The sequence below is a fragment of the Camelus bactrianus genome, chromosome 11, assembly GCF_048773025.1.
Source record: "Camelus bactrianus isolate YW-2024 breed Bactrian camel chromosome 11, ASM4877302v1, whole genome shotgun sequence".
Classification (NCBI taxonomy): Eukaryota; Metazoa; Chordata; class Mammalia; order Artiodactyla; family Camelidae; genus Camelus; species Camelus bactrianus.
The window spans coordinates 56,985,240-57,007,909 of record NC_133549.1 but is presented as its reverse complement, the minus strand read 5'-3'; the positions used below and the strand labels follow the sequence as shown (position 1 = coordinate 57,007,909).

The following is a 22,670-nucleotide window of genomic DNA, read 5'->3' as shown; positions in this document are numbered from 1 at the left end:
TAATATCATTTTTTTTTTTTTAATATTGGGAAGCATTTTAGACAAGTTACCTTCTTCATAAAGAGTTACTGTACCCATACTTCCCATTTTCAATTAACACAAATGATATAGAGCATGACTTATTATTGCTCGATTCAGGAAGCACTTATGGAAGTTTTTGTGTCATTAGAACTATAATCACGAACCTAGCCTTCTTTCAATGTGAGCTAGTTAGTAAAGATTTATTTTGGGTTACCTTAAGCATTTAAAATGTACATATACACATACATATTTTGCATACATTTGAGCTGAAGTAAATGAATAAATATTTGGGAGACTGGTGCTGTTGAGAGAACATGGTCTTAGGGTTAGACACACAGACCTGTATTTGAATGTCAGTCCTCCCACTTAACTACCTATAAATCGTTGAGCGTGTCACTAAAACTTTGAGTGCTTTTCCACATCTGCAAAATGCAGGCAATAATATGTGCTAATGGCATTGCTGTGAGGATTAAATGGAATGAATTTGCATCTTTAAAAGAACACAGACTAGGTACTGGGCAAATGTGAGTAGCCTTCTGTAATTTATTGAATTCTAGTACATGCAGCAAAAGAGACCAGCCATTCTCGGGGTCTGACTTTTGAGGAACTTATGATCTAATTGGGGAATCATATAGACACATATAAGATACGTAAATACATATCAATTTACATTTTCAGAAAATGCACCTAGGACTTTTGCAAACTTTGATCACTGTTTGAAACTTATCTCGTAATTTGATCCTAGTGCTTACTCACAGTTTAATTTTAGGTGGTTCCTTTTATCGCCATCCCTCTGCTTTCTGCATCGGGCACCCGGCCCCCTTGTCATCAAAATTTTACTAATGGAAAAACTATGCCCCTCCCCACCTCCCACCGTATTAGTAGTCATTACTGCAGTTGCATTGTGTGCAAGGAATAGATCTGGAATCTATGTCTTCCAGGCCTGTTCTCTGGCTGCACCTGCTGGTTTTCATCTCAGTTGCCCAGCACAGAGCAATTTCACTCCTAAGTGGCTGCCAAACACCGAGTCAGCCAAAGAAAACTCCCTGCCCTGCTCCCTGCGTGCATAGGAAATCAGGGGTGAAAGAAGAGAAGCATCCAGGGAACCCTGGGTCAGTTCACCCTCACGAGGGCCTCGGAAACCCGAAGGGGAGCCACCTAAGCGGGGTCACTGCAGATGAGCAGGCACAGGTGGCGTCAGGGCCTGGAAACACCGGGCTGCAGGGACAGCTAGGCTGTGAATGTGGCCCTGCTCCACCGTGCACCGAAGTCTGTGGTGCTGAATGAGGCACTAACACAGCAGCCGAGACTCTACAGATGATTTTGTTTTGCACTTGGCAAAGGTCGCCCTGTGGTGGTAATGATGGACCCTTGTGATTTTCTAGGCTCTGTCTGGCTCTGAAAGAATTTCACTTTGGAGGCACGAAAAACGGGATCAGCGCCCTCCAGAGGCAACACGAGGATTTTGTAGACATACTTGTATACTGAGAGAGGGACTCAGTAACACCTGGTGACTCCCAAATGACCCTGATAAAGGCCATTCTTAGTCCAGCAAGGGCGACATCTTTCCATTTTGACAAGGTCCTTCTGTATTTTAACAGTTACTAGAGGATTAACATTAGGTGAGCTTAGGCAATGGCATAGAGGTTGATGGTTAGTAGCTTCTTTTGGTGTCTGCATATAGGGCTGACCATGCATAATCTTTTAAAGGTTTTGGAGAAGCATTCAGAGGCCCTTGGATTTTTTTTAATGGAGCACAAAATTGCCAATAGAAAGTCTGTGTAATATAGCTGATGTACAATGAGTAAGTCATAGATACTGGTGAATAATTAATTTGGTTAGGTGCAAATTAAAAATTGGAAGACAAAGCAATTTTAAACCCATGTACTTTTAAAAACTTTTAAATTCGAAATGAGTTTAGATTCACAGGAATTTGCAAAAACAATATAAAAGGTCTCATGTATCCTTCACTCAGTCCCTCAGTAGCAACCATAGCACAATATTAGAACAGGCAAATGGCATTGGTACCATCTACAGAGGTTATTTTGGATTTTACCAATTTTGCACGTGCATTTGCATGTGTGTGTGTGTAGTTTTATGCGATTTCATCACATTTGTAGATCTGTGTAGTTACCACCACAGTCACTATATAGAACTATTCCATCAGTCCTTCCTACAATCCCTTTATAGCCATACCAATCCCCTATCCTCATTCCTAACTCCGGGTAACCACCAATCTATTCTCCATCTGCATAATTTTGTAATTTTAATAATGTTTTATAAATGGAATCATACGGCACCTTTTGAGATTGGCTTATTTCACTCAGCATGCCTTTGAGTTCTCTCTAAGTTGTTACCTGCATCAGTGGTTGTTTGCTCTTTTTTATTGCTGAGTAGTATTCCGTGGTATAGATGTACAAGTTTGCTTAGTCACTGATTTGGTAAAGGACATTTAAGTTTCCATTTTTTTTGCTAGGAAAAAAGTTGCTGCTATGTTTGATTTTGTGTGTCATTTTGGCTAGGTCATGGTACTCAGTTGGATTCCATACGCAGCTAGCCCCATTCTATGTGCCTTCTCTCCTGCCCCTGGCTCTTCACTCCTAGTCCTCATTCAAGAGGCCTTTGTGTGAAAGAAGTGGCAGCCCCCACGCCGGGGGAGGTTGTCTTACTTATCCAGAGCTTCTGAATAGTGGTCTCTGCAGTCAGTCCTGGTGACTCAGTACACAGCTGTGAGAACTAAAAAACATTTCACACCCCCTATTTTTGAACCCAAATACAAATCAGAAAAAGGCGTTTATAGAATGTGCTGGGAAAGCAGGACTGGCCATGCCTCTGGAACATTTGGCGCATCCCGTGCATCTGGCCTGTAGAGCTGGATCTTTGACACCTGTGTTCCTCCTGAGGGTAATGCTCTCATGTCATCTCTTTCAAAGAAAGGACTGACACAGAGAACTGAGCAGTTAAAGAAGAATGTAGCTTCACAATTGTCCATTCAGAAGGTAAAAGAATATGATGCTAATTTGAAAACAAAGGACTTCCCTGAGAAAGCTGAGGCTATCTTTATTGATGCTCACCTTTTTCTAAACAATTTAGATCATGATCAGCTTCATAGCTTGGTAATTGATAACTGTTTCCTGGATGTGGTCTGGGACATCAAACATAAGACCGTTTGCTGGAGCTTTGTAGACTCTTCAGAGCCACCCTAGTGGTTCAGATTTGCTTCTCAGACATGCGGAACCAGGACATCATGAATGGCCACATCATTGTCCTCATGCGCACTTAGCAGACTCTGACCGTCTATGATCAATTTGGACGGTTAATATATGGACAGGAAGGTGTGGCCATTGATGTCCTGAAGTATGTTATGTTTGAAAAGCACCTGAATAAACCCCTTGGGAGCTGAATTATGCAACAGTCCTCCCATGGCAGCTCCCTAAGCACCCCATCCTTAAAATAGTAAAGATCCCTGGCCCCCAGCTGAAACCATGGGAAGAAGCACAAGGAGAAGCCCATAAGCCTCAGCTAGCCTGGTGCCAAAAATGACTCCTGGAGTGGAGCACGGGTGAGGTGGCTGGAAGCTGAGAAGTCTGTGAGTCTGGGAGCTGTGAGGTTATCCATCTCCACTGTGCTGTAGCAAGAACTACCTCTGTTCTCTCCTGTTCGGCTTAGGTCTGTCAGTCTCACCCTCCACAACCATGGCTGATGGCTGTCCTCCTCCTCCTCCTCCTCCTCCTTCTCGTATATCTAACTTCTGAGTCTAGATGAAAGACAGTATGTTTCAGAGAACATCTGATACCAGTTCTGCCCGCAGCAGGGACTGTCAGGAGTGAAGCAGCAAAATTTTCTTACTAATTGCAGGGCGGGGATCAGAGTTTGACATAAAACACTGTCAGCCTGCTGGACAAATTGTGGTGGGTTCTGTACATTTTTCCTGATTTAGGCTAGAAGTAGACCAGCCTTTAAATGACAGAAATGAAAGACAAGCTTCATTGTGAGTGATGTGACTTCCAGGAAATCCAGACTTGGGGAAGATAATTAGTGTTTATAAAGATGGTATCATTGAAAGGGTCTTCTCTCATACATTGACAGACTGAATCAGCATTTGTATTTCATAGGAGAATGTAAACCCAAAGAAATCATTTATCTCTCAAAAACAAAATGAAACAAAACAAAAAAAAACTGAACTCCACTCCCCCACCAAATACCAGTCTGATGTTCCTGTGAAGGTATGTTTTTCAGATGTGATTAACATTTAAACACCAGACTTTGAGTATAGCAGATTACCATCATAATGTGAATGGGCTTCATTCAATCAGTTGAAAGTCTTAAGAGAAAGGACTGAGATTCCGAAGGGAGGAAGGAATTCTGCCTCTAGACTGACTGCCTTCAGAGTCAAGATCGCAAAATCAGCTCTTCCCTGGTTCTTCAGCCTGGCTTGGCCTGCCCTGCAAGATTTTGAATTTTCTAGCCCCTCACAACTAAGTGAGCCAGTTTAAAAAATTAATCAGTCAATCTCTCTCTCCCCCTCTTTCTGTAGGTCTCTTCTGGCTTTTCTGTTCTGTTCCGTTGCTCTGTGTGTCTAGCCCTCTGCCAGTGCCACACTCTCTTGATAGCTGTAGCTGTAGAGGAAGTCTTGACATCCTGGTCTAAATAGACTGATTCTTCCAACTTTATTCTTATTTTCCAAAATTGTTTTACCAACCTTAAGTTCTTTGCCTTTCTATATAAATTTAAAATAGTCTTGTCCATGCCTGCCAAAAGAGTCATGCATTATAAAAAAAAGAAGTCTTATTTAATTCTATTATGAAAGACATATATGTTTATCATTGAAAAATTAGAAAATACAGGTAAACATTAAGGAGAAATGCTGTAGTGGACCTCCATAGAAAGGCCATCAAAGTGACCAAAAGGCCTGGAAAACTGCCCTAAGTGTTCCATTAAGCTAACATTTCCTGATAGCATCTCATTGTACTAGGTGCTACACTAAGAATTTAACCAAACATTATCACATTAAATCCTCATTAGAACACGGGAAGAAAATGTTATCTCTGCTTGACTCTTGAGGAAACTGAGACTCATAAAGGTTAAGTAAATTGTCTAAAGTTACCTATTTAACAAGCATTAGAGCCACAGTTTTAACTGAAGTTGTACGAGGTGCTTATATAATTGAGCTGCTATCCCATGTCCCATCACCCCCCACACTTGATCTGCTCCCCATCCTGAGTCACCTGTGATTTTAGATATGAGGTTCCCTCAGCCAGGAATGCTCACTTCTCTTTTGACTGCCTGGGCATTTATTTTTCAAAATGTAATTCAGATACCATCCCCTCTAAGGCTCCTTTATAAGCAGCCTCTACCCACCCCTCCACCCGCTCTCCCTTTGCTCTATTCAGTCTCTCCTAGCTATGGCAGCTACCTTGTGTAGAGCTGTAACTGCACTCACTGGTGTTATAATTTATTTACTTGTGTCTCACTCTAATAGACTCTGAGCTCCAACAAAGGCAGAGACTGTGTTTTATTTGCATTGCTTCAGCGAATAGTCACATTAGTGACTTTATAGATTTATCAGTTAAAAGAATGAAGGCTAATCACTGCCCATGGGCAGAAGTCATAATTCTAATGCATACAGAGATCAGGAAGGTAAGAAATATGTGACATGGGTTGAAAATAAGACTGTGGAGAATAGTGGGGCTTGTTATGAATGGAGGAGCTTCGCAGCTTTACTCAGAGGTAGTCAAATTAAATCTTTGAAAAAGCATCATGTCAGGTAAGCCAAAAACACCTGCAGGTAGAATAGGCATGGGGGCTGCAGATTCAGTCCCATCCTTGACAGTTTATAATCTCATTAGGGGAAAACATTCCTAAGGGAAACATAAAAGGACTAGACTTAAAAAAAAAAAAAAAAAGGTTGGTCCATGGATCTCTAGCACAGAGAAGCGCTAAGGAGCAGAGCAGATTATCAGGCCACAGGTCAGACCTTTTAGGTGGTTTTCCTGATCACCAGCATTTGCATCTACTTTATTTTGTTAAATATTATTGTATTACATTAATTTTTATTATAATATATACTATATAATTTATATATAATGCATTTACTTTTAAATTATATTTGCTAGAATATGAATATTTATTTATATTCTTTATTCAGGGTGTAATATAGTATCATTTTATGGATTTCTATTTATCCTAGATACTAATTGTTTTCAGTTATATGGTTACAAATATCTTCTCCAAATTGTTTGATTTTTTGCTCTGTTTATAGTGTCTTTTGTTGTAGAGAAGTTTAAAAAATTTTTAAATACTCAAATTTATCTCTTTTTTTTATGGTTTGAGTTTTGTTTTATTTTATTTAAGAAATCCTTTATGTCCTAAGGTCATGAGGGTATCCTTCTATATTTTCTTCTATAATTTTTTCAAGTTTTTCCTTTTCATATTTAGGTCTAAATTAAATTAAAATCCACTTGTGGCCTGAGGTAAGGATCTAGCTTTATTGACTTTTTTCCACATGTTGACTGAAAAAAAACATACGATGTGAGAGCTGTGAGTTCAGTTTTATTTGGGGACTTAACCGAGGACTTTAGGCTGGAAACAGCCTCTCAGATAGCTCTGAGGAACTGCGCTGGAGAGGCAGTGGTGAGGTCAGCGTATACATGATTTTGGTGAATGGGGTACATGGAATCAAGCACACATCTTGGTAGAAGGTTGCTGCTAGTCACGAAGAGCAGATGTCTCTGTTAATGATTTTGTGCTTTTCTTGGTATGAGAAGATGCAAGAAATTGGGTTTATAAAATTTTCTCCTGAAAATATCTAACTATCTGAAGGCTTGTTCTGCCAGTTTTCAACAGAGCACAGAATGCCTTGCTCCTCATCTCCACCTCAACTCCTTTCAGGATGTGTTGAAGTTCAGCGCCTTCAGTGGCTCATGACCTAATCCTTGCAGAGTCAGATGGGAGTCACATTCTTTAGTTGGCACACAGGATAATTGTATTCTCAGGATAAGCTAGTTATGCCGTAGTAACAAACTAAGCTCTAAATCTTAATGGCTTGACACAACAAAGCCATTGTTTCTTTCTTATGAGTACCCGACACTGGTGGCCATTCTAGGGTGGGGTGAGCCCAGTTGGTTTTCTGCTCCTTGAGTCTCTCAGGGACCCAAGCAGAGGTAGCTGTGCCATTTTCTTCCAGAATACAGAGCGTCCCCTGTCAGTGCTGTAGGAGGGGGATGTGGGGAGCCCTCACTCCTGTTCATAATCTTTCTGCCACAGGTTGTCGCCATAGCCTTATCGCATGGCCTGACCTGTTGCAAGGTGGTGTGGCAGTGTTGACCTCAGTCTGTCTAGTAGGAGAGGAAAATCAGACATTGTTGAGCAGTGTTAGTGTCTACCAGATTAACTAACTCTTCTAGCATTGTTTATTGAATAGTCCATCACCCTGCCTTGATGTGTGACTTTGTCTCTGTTATATTATGTAATCTTAGGTCCATTTAAGCAAAAATTTGTTTCTGGGCTCTCTATTTTGTTCCATTGCTCTAACTGTCTATTTTTGGCAAATACTATAATTTCTTAATTACTATCCCTGCATAACGTCTTTATATAAGATACAGTGAATCACCTACGTTGTCCTTTTCTGTCAAAATTGTCTTTTTGCTTACAATTATCTGCTTTTCTCCATATAAATTTTAGAAGCACCTTGTCAGTTGCATTAAAAAGCCTGTTAGACTTTGCCTGGAATTACAGTTAATTTATAGATTAATTTGGTAATACGTGACATCCTTAAGATGTTGAGTCTTGCCATCATGAATAGTTACATTTTAAGTCCTTCCATAGAGTTTTGTACTTTTCTCAATAAAACTCTGGCATATCTTTTGCTAGATTTATTTCCAAGTATCTTATAAATTATTTTAAAAGTCCTTTTAATAGTATCTTTAAAAAATTACATTTTCTAATGGATTGTGATTTGTGTACAGGAATGTGATTGACTTTTTTTTTTTTTTTAGTGATGTTATGTTCAGCCAACATTCTGAACTTGCTCTTTGTCTTGAATTTTTGGTCTGAAGACTCTCCTGAATTTTCTGTGTAGAAAATTACACACTATTTGCCAAAAGAAATAATGCTGTTCTTTTCCTCCCATCCTTATACTGTTTCTCCTTCTTTCCGTCCTCCTTCACTCGACCTCTCTTCCTCCCCTTTGCTTTCTTCGTGTCTCCTGTCTCCCACTCTTCTCTCCCTCCTTCCCTTCCTTTCCCCCTTTCTGCACTGCCTAGGGCCTTCCATTCGAATTTGTTCAAGCATGATAGCAGGCCTCGTAACTGCTCACTGACTCAGACAGGAGTCCTCTACTGTATCACTACTCAGCTTCCTGTCGGTGTTTAGCAGTACCTTTGCCACGTAAAGGCGTTCTCCTTGTCTTCACAAGGGTTTTTAGTATCAGCAATCAGTGCTGAATATATTCCACACAGATTTCATTTTGGGAAAAAAAAAAACTCTTACTTTTACTTTTCTTCCAAAGCTTTAGCTCCCTATCATTTGCTTTTTAACCTGATCTTTTTGTTAGCCTGGTGTTGACTTCCAGATAATGTTTCCAGCTGCGTGTGGCACTTTTAGTTAATAAACAGACGCCTCAGTGGTTTGATGACTTTTTCTTTAGGACTCTGATTCTTTCTGTGTTCTGTATTTTAAAATCTATTTATACGTGTGGATGAAATCCAAGTACCCCTCCTCTGTTGAGTTTTTGGCTGATGAAAATGCTAGGCACCAATTCGGAAAACAGAACAGTAAGTTGAGGCTGATCCTATTTATTTCAACTGAATTTATGACAATTCAGTGATTGATATTTTCATAACATTATCAAAATTTTTACTCATTCCCATGAGATAAAGCCTCTCAGCCTTCAGAATACCATTTCTGCTCCAGTGGTAACAATTTACAGAGTGAGCCAGAGGGAGGATAAGGGGACAGCCAATTATTGTCTGTTTCTTTTGCAATAGTTGCAAATTCCTCTCAGCTCGTCCACCCCTGAGGCTTGCAGAATAATTGTAACTACTCAGAGGCAAGGGCACCCTTTCTAGAATTCTGTTTGTCAGGAAAGATTATAGCAATTCAATTGTGTCAGTTCCTTCACAGCTACTCTCACATTGGCTGTTCTATAACTGTCAGTAAGATTTCTTAGTTAGCAGGATAGCTACTGAAGTTCTTTTGGGGGGAAAAAAAGATAGATTTTCTTTTATAAAAAGAATTAAGGTTAAATCAAAGCAGAGCTCTAAATCTAAGGTACTGTCCCCTCAAAGTTTATGTCCAGATATTTTGGTCTGAAGGGCAGAAGTTTCTCAGATTTCCAGTTCACTGATCTGGAGGGATTATGTGGGTGACAAGCAGCTGCTTTCATTTTATGACTGAGAGCAGACTCTATCTCTGTATATAAATCGGTGACTATACGGCATTTAATCCTAAAGATTGTCTGGGTAATAGAAGTTTTCTGTCTGAAAATGTAGCCAGATCTCCACTTGTGCACTTCTGAGGTTTTGTGTAAAATTGCTACAGCCCAGAATGTGTCGAAAGCTTCCAAACACGTCATAAAAATATTAGTCAATAATTTTCCTGTGAGAAAGGGGAAATGATCATATAGTAAACACTTTCCCTTTTGTGGCAAGTTTAGAAATGAACTCCTAAGAGAGGTGGACCTGGCATGGAACTGGGTAAGAGTTAAGTTATCTCCCTACCAGTGGCCCAAGGAACATGGCCTGTATGTATTGGCAGTAGTTTCAGTATTAATAAACTCAGCAGAGATCTTCAGGGTGCCTTCCCAGCTCTGTTCTTCTGCGAATGAATTATTATTTGAAGACTGGGGGGAGGTGAGTTATGACCTGAAGTGATTGTTGAAGCAGAATCCTCGCTCCTCAACAGAGAAGCCAGGACACTGCATCTCATCGAGAACATACTTATTTCAGGCCAGCAAGACTGTAAATCACCAAGTTTGAGAACTGCTGGTGACACCATTCATGATGGAGTCTTGTCAAGTCTGGAGACCTCAATTTTTGCTACACCAATAATTGATCAAGCATGTGGTGGGCACTCAGTAATTTTGAACTGTTTAGGACAAAACTTACTCTGGCGATCATATGCTTCAGTTTCAAAGAATGCCTATAACGTTTCTGATCCCTGAAAAGAACAGTAGAGTTAATGTCCAGGTATCCATAATATTTCTTTTCACCCAGCTTTTCAGCCTTCTGGAAAGTCTATTTCTTCAAAAGTATGTATTACATTGGCAGTTTGATTCTACAATTCCTAATAGGCTGTGACCTTCCAAAGGGCAGGCACTTTCTCATGTTCATCTCTGTATCTCTAGTTCTCGGACATACGAATCATACTTGATGAATCTGGGGTGCAAAAGTGTTATAAATATGAATCGGTGCCTTGCCGCTCTCCCCCACCGGTCATTGCCTGTGGCTGCTGCCCTCCTTCCTTTGGACAGCTGAGCAGTCTGTCTTGATTTGCTCATTGAAGAAATGATGAAGCAGGTCATGAAAACAAAGGAAAAAACCTTGAGCCTTAAGATTCAGTATCATAGGCCCAGATACAGAAGACACAGATTTGGAAGCATACAAAGGAAGTAAGAGCACCCTAGGTGTGAAGAAGATTCTCCTGGTTGTGAGCTGCCAGGACATCAAAGCCATTGAGACCCAGAGAAGGAGGCCTGTCCTCCTTGGTCCAGCCCCAGATAGTCTTCATGCACCAGAGCGGGGAAGAAACATAGTTCACAGACTGAGAGAGAGGACATGAAGATGTTTTGTGGGGAGGCAGGAGAAGAAATTAGGGGTGACTTTTGGGGCCCAACACAACTCACTGGTGGATGGGTGACAGCATCAAGGCCCAATGTCAATACACCCTCCGTACTATGGAGCCTCACCCCAGTACACGCAGACACATACCCCAAAATCCTGAGAAAGGGGTCGGGGGGGTACCTGGATTGACTCTATTACAGTGCACCCAACCATCCAGTGGAATTAAGAAATTTTAAAATGTAATAATGCTTTCACTCTATAATTTGTGGACTAAGGTGTATTTACAAGCTACAAGTGTCTGTCATGGTGTGACTATTTACACATATACTTTAAGAAAAGGTTTTATTTCTGAAGTCAGAGAGTGAATCTTTCACTTCTTGTTGAAATAAGGCTGTACTTAGCCCCGAGTTTACAATGTGTCAGCTGTGGCCATAGTGAGTCTTTAGCCAAGGAGGTGTGACACAAGGGTGCTCCCGAGAGGTGGGGTATTCAGGAGGCAGATCAGAGCTGAGACTCCTTCAGGAAGCCTCCTCTTGATCCCTCTTCATGGCTGAGTTAGGTGGCTCAGCTTTGTTCACCTGTGGGGGCCTGGGCACACTCCTTCTGCATGCACATTGTAGTAACATGCAACGATGTCTTTATGCTTAGACTGAACTTGGGACTGATACGGTTTACACCTACTGTCCTTGTGTAATTATTAATAGCAATTCCTTTATTGTTAAAATTGTTATAGTTTAGAGAATAAAGTTTGGCACACCTTATTTATGCATCAATTTGTATCATTAGACCAGGTTCCTTCAGGGCAAAACTTAGGTTCTCTGTTATCTTTTTATCTTCAGTATTTTGAAGAGTGAAGAATATTGTGGGCATTCAGTAAAGGTCTATTGAACTGGTTCGGCCAAAATACTTTGGGAAATGTCAAAAATAATTCTCTGCACAGGAAAAAGCCATAATGAAGGAGAAATTCAAAGTAGCCGTAATAGTCAGAGTCCTTCCAGAAAACAGATGGTACATTCAAAGGGGGTAATTTGAGGAGAGTTTAAAGAAGGACTAGTTACAAAGGTATGGAGAGATTTTACTAAAAATCCAAAAGACAGTACAGAACCTGGAGTCCTGTATTGTTACCAGAACCTGAGTGGGGTGAAGGGGGAGCAAAGATGGGGACAGTTAGGGGCAGAGACCTGTGTGGAGAGGGTTGTGGGCTTCAGTTGAGGGTTTTGGCTACCCCACAAGGATGCTGAGGGAGAGACTTGGTGAAAAATATGCAAATCTCACTTTCTGTCTTTTTAAAAAAATATCTGGTTAGTACTCCCCTTTGGCTGAAACCAATAGGAAGTCAAGGGCATGGGAGCCTTCTGGCATATTCTATACTTCCTAAGACACATAGCATTGTAGAGAGGGGTGGAGAGTAGGTCTGAGAGCAAATGGAAGATTTGCAGCAGTTCTAGGAAAAGAAAATATAGTCCATGGGGGGAGGATAGAAGAGATTAAAATAATCTCGAAAGTTAAGGAATGTGACAGTAACAAAGATGATAGGATTTTCTGTGGCTCCTGGAATTACTGAAAGCAGTGACCACATTTTATACTTCTTCATATTGTTTAAAGTCTTTACCATCCTACAGATTGTAAGTTCCTCAAGGACAGAGACCACCACCAGCACCTGCACAGGTCCTGGCAGGTTTCCAGTATTTACTGACTGACTGAATGAATGGAAATTTCCATATGGCTACATCAGAGAGGATGCAGCACAACTGAGAAGACTCCCCCACCTTAAGTCATTGTTAAGCCCAGTCAAGGACTTCAAAGAATGGAGACTTTTTTCCAAAGATACAGAAGGTGGTTGTGTTTAATTCAGTGTTTAGGAGAGAGAGAGAGAATGAATTGTGTGGATCTAATTTTCTATTCCTAGGAAAGGAGTGATCTTTAGTTGGGAAGGAATGATTCTCCAGGCCTCATTGTAATGTTCCCATTATAGACTGGCTATTATAAATTACTTTGTATTATAATTTTCTGTTAATTAAATTTTGTCTCACCGTTCCAATAATCTCGTAACAAATCAGAAGTTTGGACAGGCACGTCAGACTCCAAGCTTATACACTCTCAGGAATTCCAGGCAGGTTGGTAGGGGCCAGGGGTGGGGATGTGATGGTGTCAGTGTATTTTAGCAAAAGCAAAACTCCATGAAACTAACTGCAGAGGGAACTCATGGAAGAATGCACTGGCACAGGTGTTCCACTGTGTAGTTCTGTACAGCACTCAGTCCACCCAATATTCAGGGCAAGGCTTTAATGCAAAATTAACCAGAGATAATGGTAAACAACCAGCACCTGGCAGAGTGGATGTGCTCAGTAAATAGTCCGTGACTATTACCAGGAGGAGTCATTGGCATCATAATACCCTTTAACTGATTTTTCAGTATTATGTAGGCACAGCTGAGATGAATCATTTTCATATTTTTTTTCCCTGTGATCTGTCAGAGGCAGAATGATCTAGCAGAGGACAAGTTTCAAATCCCAGGTGTGTGACCTTTTCTAGTTATATATATATATATGTCAAGGAAAATGGACAGCTTTGGTAAATCATTGAGGTATATCAGTACAAATTACATTTAATTCTGTGCTGAAGCTGTCAGTTAAATGGACTTAGTTGTTGACTGTTGGATGGAACTAGTGGAATACTAACCTGTAAGTGATCCAGGAAATGGGTTGGCTTTTTTTGGGGGGGGGTTGTGGCATATCATATGTGAATGCTTGGAATGTCAGGGTCCCCGATTTCTAGCCCTGTGGGGAGTCTGTGATGCCAAGACTGCCCAGAAGAGCAGCAATAGCAGAGGTTCTGCCTCAGAGGTTGGAGAGGTGGTGTACTCACACTTTAATGAAAATAACTTAGAAACAAGAGGAAAATGAGAGTCCAAAATATGAGCAAAGATAGAGTTGTAACAGTGAATAAAGGCAACAAAATACTAGTCATTTATCAACACAAGGGCAGTACCATATTGATGGTCTACATACATAATCTCATCTAACCCTTGTTTAAGTCTGGCGGGAGGCAAATATCTCCATTTTATAGATGAGGACATTGGGTAAGAGAGGATAAGTAACTAGGTACTAAAGAAGAGCGGCTCTCTAAAATGCCTCGGTAAAGTAACAGGCCAGTGTGGTGCACTGACATGAAACATGCCAGCAAGGCTGCACCAAGCTGAGAGTTACTAAGCTGTAGAGTCAGGGTTGGATTCCAAAGCCCAGCATCCTTCTGTAGCTCTCCACTTCGCTTTCAGTGTGGTATGGAGCTCTTCTCTCATTCACCAAGGAAGATTTCAGAGCACGTATTACAGGGGGAATTTGCTAAGTGCTGAAGATAGAAATGTGGGTACTGACACGGTCCAAGTTGTGGTCATCGATTTATTTATAGCAGGATCCACAGTCTTTGGCTTTGTTTCACTTGGGCTGAACAGAACCCATCTGTGGGATTGAAGTGGGTGATATTCCTGAGCACAGAGCAGAGTCACTGGTGGGCATTTAATGCAAGATACAACAAATAAGTTGAAGCAAAGTAGTGAATGGGTGTGCTTGGAACTACCAACATCTCCACCCAGTCAGAGGTACCCAAAATACTTCCCAATAGATAGCCCTTGACCACTCTCCCTTTTTCTAGCTCAACAATATTTAAATCATTGCTATTAACCTCCACCTATTGAGTGTCTACTACATACTGGACACTTATATGGCAACTTACAATCATTATTTCTAATCTTCACCATAGTCTTGTGAAGTAGGTAATTTTACTCCCATTTTATAGATGAAGAAACTGATGATGAGAGGAGTTACATGGGAATTCACTGGCAGGCTTGGGATTTGAACAAAGAAATGCCTGATCACAAGACATCAGCATCTCATGTTGGTTTTGATCATTTAATTGGGCATTTCCAAGACTCCATAACTCAAGGAGGTGGGTATACCTAGGCTCTTCAGGAGTAAAGGCTTGAAATTGTAAACCAACTCCTTAAAGACACACGGGCCAGAATGGGATGAACTTCGAGACTGTGATTAGTCAAGGTGGGGCTCCAGAGTTGACTTGGTGGTCCAGAGACCCTATGTAGGTAGCAAATGGACAAAAGTTGTTTGAATAAATTGCCATGACCTGGAACATACCAGAAATTTATAAATCTTAAGGTGCATTTCCTTAGGGAGAGATATTGAAAAAAAAAACCCCCAAAACATTTGCTTTAAAAAATTGAATTTCTGAACTTACTGTGTTGTACTTTTCATTTTCTGGTCCATTAAAAAACTCCTGAGTACTAAGTGATGGAGAGCAATTCCAATTTGAAAGAAGTGCCAGCAGTGAATGGGACAGCAGGTGCAGTTGGTAAATTTAGCCTAATGGAGGGAATGCAAGTGGAAAATTATGCTGGAAACTTCCTATTTGGTAAGCATTTAGTTGAATTACAATGCTAAGGGCTTGTCAATAGGGTTCTTTAACCCTAATTCTCATGTAATAAACTTACTTTGTGGTGGTACAACAAAGATATTTGAGTTGACTTGCTAAATGTTATATGTTTCTTTCTGGTTATTAATTGTGACTCTGGCAAGGTACAATTACTTACTGAATTTGGGTTGTAGTTATGTAGGAATCACTGACTTGGAAATACATAGAACCACATTCAGGACAAGTCACAACTGTCCAGAGCCTCAGTTTTCCTATTGCTAAATGAGGAGATGTCATAAGAGATAATGCCTAAAATTCCTTCCATTTAAATATTTTATAAATTGTTGGTATGGGAAATGGTAGTTTCAAATGTTTTCAGTCGATCAGGGGTCATGTTTTCTGTTAGTTTAGGAATTCTTCAGAAGTATATTCTTCTTTAGTTTGAGCAGGCAAAAGTTCATAGAGGAAACCAGAAATATCTATGATTCTTCTTCAGAGAATGGGAGTCCTGTGGCATTCTGTCCAAATTCTGTCCTTTCCTTTCAAAAGCATGGACTTCTTTACAGAATGGATGGTCTTTCCCCTCATGCAGAGAGTGATGGTATAATTGGTAGCTTTATGCTCAGGGATTCAAGATCATCTTTTTCGGGAAAGGATGTCAAATATTTAAGGAGCAACAGACCCTGGGCTCCCTTCTCCTCACTCCTGCCCGACTCAGCCCCACTTTTTGAAGAAGATGATATGATATGCCACTGAACAAATATATTTTGGGAGGTTATACATACATGTGCTTCAGCAACAGGCATATGATGATTCCTACACTTCTTTCTGATACATACGTGATTCATAGACATTTCAATATTGAAAAACTATAGGTCCAAAGTACTGCTGATGCAAATACACTTTACTGTGTACCATAGGGTTAACCAAACAACCCACTACAACTAAATTCATAATGATGATAATGAAACTAATAGTAATTTATAATTTATTTAATAAAATTTTTCCAGCTTTATTGAATGTAATTGAGAAATAACATTGTATAAACATAAGGTATACAATACAGTGATTTGATATGCATATAGATTGTGAAATGATTACCGCAATAAGGTGAATTAACACCTCACATTGTTATCTTTTTTTTTTTTTTGGTGGTGAGATCATTTAAGATCTACTCTCTTAGCAAATTTCAAGTATACAATGCAGTCTTGTTAGCAGTAAGTTAGAATTAAAAATGAAAATGGCAACAACCGAAAACAATGAAACACAACACAATGGTCATCACATTTCAGTAAGAAACTTGGGAGTTCAAGCTACGCTCAGGTGCCTGTTGAGAGCCTTGCTATGTGAACCTACGGTTTTGCAGTCAATTGTTGTGACGTGAGGCATAGGAATACCAAACTGCAACGGCCAAAGACCTAGTGTGCTCTGCCAGCTGTGCCCAGAACCTCTCGTATCCTCTCACCCTTTGTGCATCCCTTTCCTGGCTTCTGTGTGCCTTTGCTTCTGTGGCCCACATCTGTGGTTCTGTCTGGACGCCTGCCCTTGGGTACTGAAGCTGCTTTGCCTTTGCTTGCAGAAATGCCTGGGGATTTACCTGCACACACAGTGAGCTTCTGCCAATGACTGACTGGTGCCCAGACAATACCAAAGCCCAGCAACTTTGCCCTAAATCAGGACAAATTCTGGGGCATAGCTTCTGAGTTCCCCACAAGATTAGTCTGAAGTTACTGAAATCCCTTCCTTGCTTGGCTTCCTCTGCTTTCCTTTCCTGCTTCTCCTATTCCCATACTGGTTACTGTTGGAAGCACTTCCTAAATCATTTTTTTTGCGCATGAGTTCTTCTCAGCGAAGGTTCTGCTTCGAGGGAACCTGATTGAAGAACTTTTAGGTAACTGACCTAACAGGTTAGAAGCAAGTGGCCTGTGGTTTCCCATAAAAATAAACACTTGTACTTTGCTGTAGAAGCTCTCACAGATATCTCACCATAACACATGCCTTTAACTGTCTTGCTTTAAAAAGCAAAATGAGTAGCAAGTGGATCAGTAGTTTTTCCTTGGGGTATATGATCTCTAGAGTGTACCTCAGGGTCCACGAAGCTGAGAATAAATCCTAGGCATCCAATGCCTCAGGAACCTCAGCTGAATGTTACAGAGTAATTTGCCCCTTTAGGGTAGCGCACACATTTATGACATTCGCTTTGCCTTGAATGTCTGCCTATGATGGTAGTTAAATGTAAGATTGTGAAATTAGGTAGTTCTTTAAAGGCAAATTAAAAAATATTTTTCCAGGTTTTGTTTTCTAGAGAGTGGGTTTTGATAGAACAGCATCTTGACAGATGAAGTCCAGTTCCACAGTTAGGCCACCCTTCTCCCAAACTCTCATCATATTTCTTTGAAGAGCAATGGACCCAGCATAATGAAGTTTCACGAGGCTCCTAAAGTAACCTTTCCCCTGAGCCTTAAGCATCCAGGCATCCAAGTGATGCAGTTTCCACACTGTGGAGAATCCTGCACACTTTGAGTGATGTTGCCATTTGCTGGAGTTCTCGGCAGTGCAGCTCTTCCAGCCAGTTGCACCCAATTTCACTCATCAGTAGTTCTGGCTGAGCTTCGCCTTCATATATTCAATAATTCAGTTGGCAGGTGCAGAGCAGACACATCTAAAAAGGAACTGCAACATCTTGGAAGAACGAGGGAAATATGTACCGTTTACTCTCTCTTGGATTCTGACATTTAATTTGGATACGAAGGGGAGCAATAGTTCCAGTGTGTTCTGGCATCAGAAATATTTAATTTTTTTTAGAGGTGAATTAGATTTTTATTCTTTCTCCTGAAAAATGGTTTCAATCTGTAGATTTCCTCTAAAATACCAGAGCTATCAATAAGTTGTTCCGACGCGGCCGGCTACTGGGCCGTGGAGTTGGGCTGATCAAGCAGGGCACAGACCAGAATCTGAAGACAAGCAAGCGCCCCCCCTCAGAGAAGCATCTTTCTGAAATTGCACTCAGGCTTGGCAGCTGTGCTCAAGCAGAGGCTGTTTTTTTTTTTTGTTTGTTTGTTTTTAATAATTTATTTTGAGCAAAGTTGTGAAGATGGTGTTGAGAGTTCCCCTTCACCCATGCTACCTTTGTCCAAGCTAAGAAATTAACACAGGTACAATACTTACAACTAAATATAGACTTTATTTGGATTTCCTCAGTTTTCCATGATTGTTCCTTTTCTGTTCCAAGATCCAATCCAAGATTCCACATTGCATTTGGTCCTCATGTCTCCTTAGCCCGTACAGATACTTAGTAAAAGGCTTTTGAAGTGATGTATATGTACATCTGTACCTCTGCGGAGCCAGACTGCCTGGGCTCCAGTCAGGGTTCTGCTACTAATTAGCTGGGTAACTTTTTGCAAGTTATTAAAACTTGTTGTGCCCTATCTGTAGCTTGGGGATATTAATAACACACCATGTGTGCTTAAGGACACTGATCCTATTAACCTCATGTAGTATTGTGGGGACTGATCAAGAGAGTTCACGCAAAGAGCTTAAAACAGTGCCAAGCCCATGATAAGTGGTCGGTACACAGTAATTGTTATTTTTATGGTTTTACTATTCTTATCTGATGTAAATGTCTAAACAAAATTGATATATTATTTCTTTTCTTGGGTGGTCACAGATTACTTTGTTTAATGTATTTTCTTGAATACTAAATGCACATAGTAAAAAATATTCCACCAGTACTAAAGATTAGGAGTAAGAGCTCTCTCTCCCTCCCGTCCCTGTTTCCATCTCCTCTCCCCGCTCCCCATCTGCACCCCACCAGACAATAACTGTTACTGTTCCCTCTGTGCCTTCCAGAGATGTTCTGTACGTAGAAATGTATTTGTTCAAATGCATCTGAAATTCTGAAAAATGTGGTGAATCCTAAAGGCTGCATATTATCCGAAGGGGAAAAATTAGGTTTATGTCATTTGTATTTTGACTACAAATTATATTCGCTGTCCTTTGTTGAGCACTTGACAGCTGGCAGGCATTCTGCTGTTTCCTCACTCCCTATCAATATATTACCTCATTTCAGATCGTAAAAGTAAAAATAGTACCTATGCAGAAGGTACTATTAACATCCCCATTTTATAGATGAGGAAGCTGAGGGCTGGAGAAGCTAATTAGCTTCTTCAAGGAGGCTCAGCTACTAAGGGACAGAGCAGGTAAGAAAGTTTTAAGGAAAAAAATCAGAATCCAAACAAGTTGAATTTTTTTCCTTTGAGTTCCTTCTTTTATTTTACCTTTCCTTTCTGTCCCTCTTTTTATGTCACCGTCTTTGCTGAAAACAGGGCAAGTCTGGACTCTGTCCCAATTCCATTAGTTCACCCTGCACCCCCTTCTGTGGTTTGCTCTTTCCAAAATTCATTTTCATCAAGCCTCTTGCTTGCTCAGAAAGCCTCATTAGCTCTTCACCTCCTGGGGAATTGAGGACAAATCATGTACCCTGGCTTCCTAGGCCTTCCCGTATCTGGTTTCATTTGTGCCAACAGGTTTTATGAGCCTCGCACGTGGCATCATACAGGGTTGCCCTCAATAAACACTTGTAGAATTGAGGAGCAGATACGCCTAACTTATACAAGCTACTTAGTAATTTCTTTGATGACACATCTGGAAGTAAAAAAGAACCTTAAAAAATTCTCCTTCATAGAAGAATGAGGGATTTTTGGGTTTTTTTGAACAATTTCTATTTCCAATTTTGGTGACTTGAACAGTGCAAAATTACATTTTCTGTGACCTACGTTAATTATGTGGTCTGGAACTACAGGTTAATTATTGACTGAAAATTTGGGAAGGTGAACGGGCAGTTATAAATTTCAATTTCTTCTTCTGGGGAGCCAGAGCTTGAGACGCAGCAGTATTCCCTGGCAGACGATGCCAAATCTCAGCGCTTTTGTTTAAACGGGAGCAGACTCCAACCACTTGACCTTGCCTTGGAAGAAAGGGCCTGGCATGAAGGTACAATTACTTGGTAGTCTGGACAGTGGAGACCCAGCATCATCATGCCAATTGTACGCTTCACAAAGGACTCTCTGCTACTACAGAGGAGTTTAAATATCGCCTCTCCTCCAGAGGGATCACATCACCGCTTGGCTATAGTGTTCCTGGTGAGATTTTGACGAGGGCTGTTAGCATAATTTAGCAGAGTTCAGTGCATTGTTGGAAGAACAGATTGCCTTGGCCTGGTGACCGGCTTCCTGTCCAACAAGTTGGTAGCGTCCTGCTTGACAGCATTAAGTCCCACCTGCGCCTTTTCTGTGAGAGTGTTTTGAGGCCCTAGAAAGCTGCTGTATGTCTTGCTTGTCTCTCTGTCCCCTGTGCCATCCACTTCTCCTGGCACAGAGTAGGCACTAAGGAAATGTTTGTTTGGCGAATAAATGGATGCAGGCATTATTTCCTCATAGAGCGGCTTTGGATATCAGCTTCTGCCAAGCCCAATGGACTGGGCCCATGGGCTGCTGCAGATTTCCTGCCAATAGAGAGCTGTAAAATGTACAGTGGGGGTTTACGGCCCATGAAATGCCTTAAAGACATCCGGAGACCTATAGGATTAGAAATAATAACTCAGGACGTGCTGGTGATGTATGTGAAGGTATGTTTGGTACCAGCTACTCCCTAGCCTGTCAGGGGTCCCTCCTCAGAGCAGTAAAACTTTTTTTTTTTTTGAAGATTAAAGATTGCCTTATCTTTTTTATTTTTAATTTATTTACTTTTTAATGTAGGTGCTGGGGATTGATCCCAGGACCTCACGCATGCTAGGCACGCACTCCACCACTGAGCTATGTATGCCCCTCCCTCTTGGATACTTCTAACCAGAGGGCCTAATAAACCTCATGCTTACTTTAATCTCTCACTTATTTTCTTTTTGTTTTCCTGACTTGGTTGGGGAAACTGAGGCAGTACGGAATGTTAATAACACTTCTCACTGGTTTTCTTGAGGAGAGGCTGGAATATTCAGGAGCTAGGAGAAAATACTAGCAGTTAATACTGAAAGGACTTCAAATGAGTAGAGAAGTAAATTATTAGAGTGGGGCTACCTGGTAGAATAGGGAAATTTCTGTGTAGCTGTGATCGCTGTTTCCTGTGTGTGTTTCTGGCCTCAGTGGTGCTGTGGTGGAGTCTGTGGGGAACCCCTGGAATCCCTTTTACAGCAGAGGCACTTACGTTCTCCACTTGCTGATGGCTGAAGGCTGAGTCCTTCTCCAGGAGTTGCCCTTGGCTGAGGAAAGCTGCCTTGCCAAGCTCACAACCCCCACCGACAGAGGCAGCCTTATCCAGTGACTGGTCGGTGTTGGATACCAAAATCTGACCCCCTGCTTCAACTGGGACAGCTCTGCAGGGCCATCCCAGCTCTGGAGCTTCCAGGAGGGTCTGCTGCTGCTGCTTTTGCAACTGCATTGCAGTTCAGCGCTATGTCTGTTCAGTCCTGCCTCTCTCATCCTTCACAGCTTTTGCTCCCCAGAGCAATCCCTTACAAACTTCCTGAATGCAAATCTCAAGGCAAAGACACTGTCTGCTGGAGAACTTGGGCCAAGTGCTCTTTACTGTCCCTTTAGTCCCTTGAGATGTGATGCATTTCCATCCCTTTTCTGCATCAAAACTTGTCCTCAGGAAACAGTCCAATAATTCCTTCATGCTAAAATAAATGTAAATGTAATAATTCACTTCTTCATTTTCATGGGTACCACACAAAGCAATAAATGGCTCTGTATGGAATTTCAGGCAAATGAATGGGAGAATATTTCTGGGTGCCTGAAAGGAGGGACCAGCCAGGTGCCTCTGAAATACACCCCCTGCCTCACAGGCGGTCTCCTGATGGTGAGGCTGCTTTCTCCGCAAAGGCCAAGGGTTTGCTGTGGCCACGCATCTGGCTCCCTGAATCTCAGAGCAGCAGCCCTACCCTGGGCACATTGGAAGAGAGCAACTCAGCTTTTTTCCACCGGTGTTTCTTGGCCACCACTGTTCAAATGAAGGGGACCATCCACATTTCCTGCCTCCTCTAAATTTCAAGGTAGGAAAAGGCGCATAGTTCAAAGTTAGGAATACATCTTGAGCAGCTCAACCATGTCTTTTACTGTGTCGTCTCCCCAACTCCTTTTTCCCTTCCAGGGGCTGTAGGTACATTGCTACAGAGCACCTCTTGCCCTCTGTTTTCATCGTTACCCATTTCACAGCCATCCATCAGTGATGGCATTAACCTATGTGATAGGGGCTGCGTCATCATCACTTCTCCATCTCTGATTCCCGGCATGAAGTGTTGGCATATAGGGACGTAACTGTCTGAATGGCTGAGTACGTAAATGAGCACCTGCTCGTGCAGGACCCTCTGAAACAAGGGGGAACAAAATGGATACTAATAGCGAACACTCCCTGACCACTTCTTTAGCTGTAACCTTGAACAAGCATGAC

General features: G+C 41.3%; 1 pseudogene; it reads left to right on the top strand.

Moving 5' to 3' along the window:
• Positions 1–951: 951 nt before the first annotated feature.
• Positions 952–3,564, top strand: LOC105071328 (large ribosomal subunit protein mL45 pseudogene; annotated as a pseudogene).
• The last annotated feature ends 19,106 nt before the right edge of the window (positions 3,565–22,670 follow it).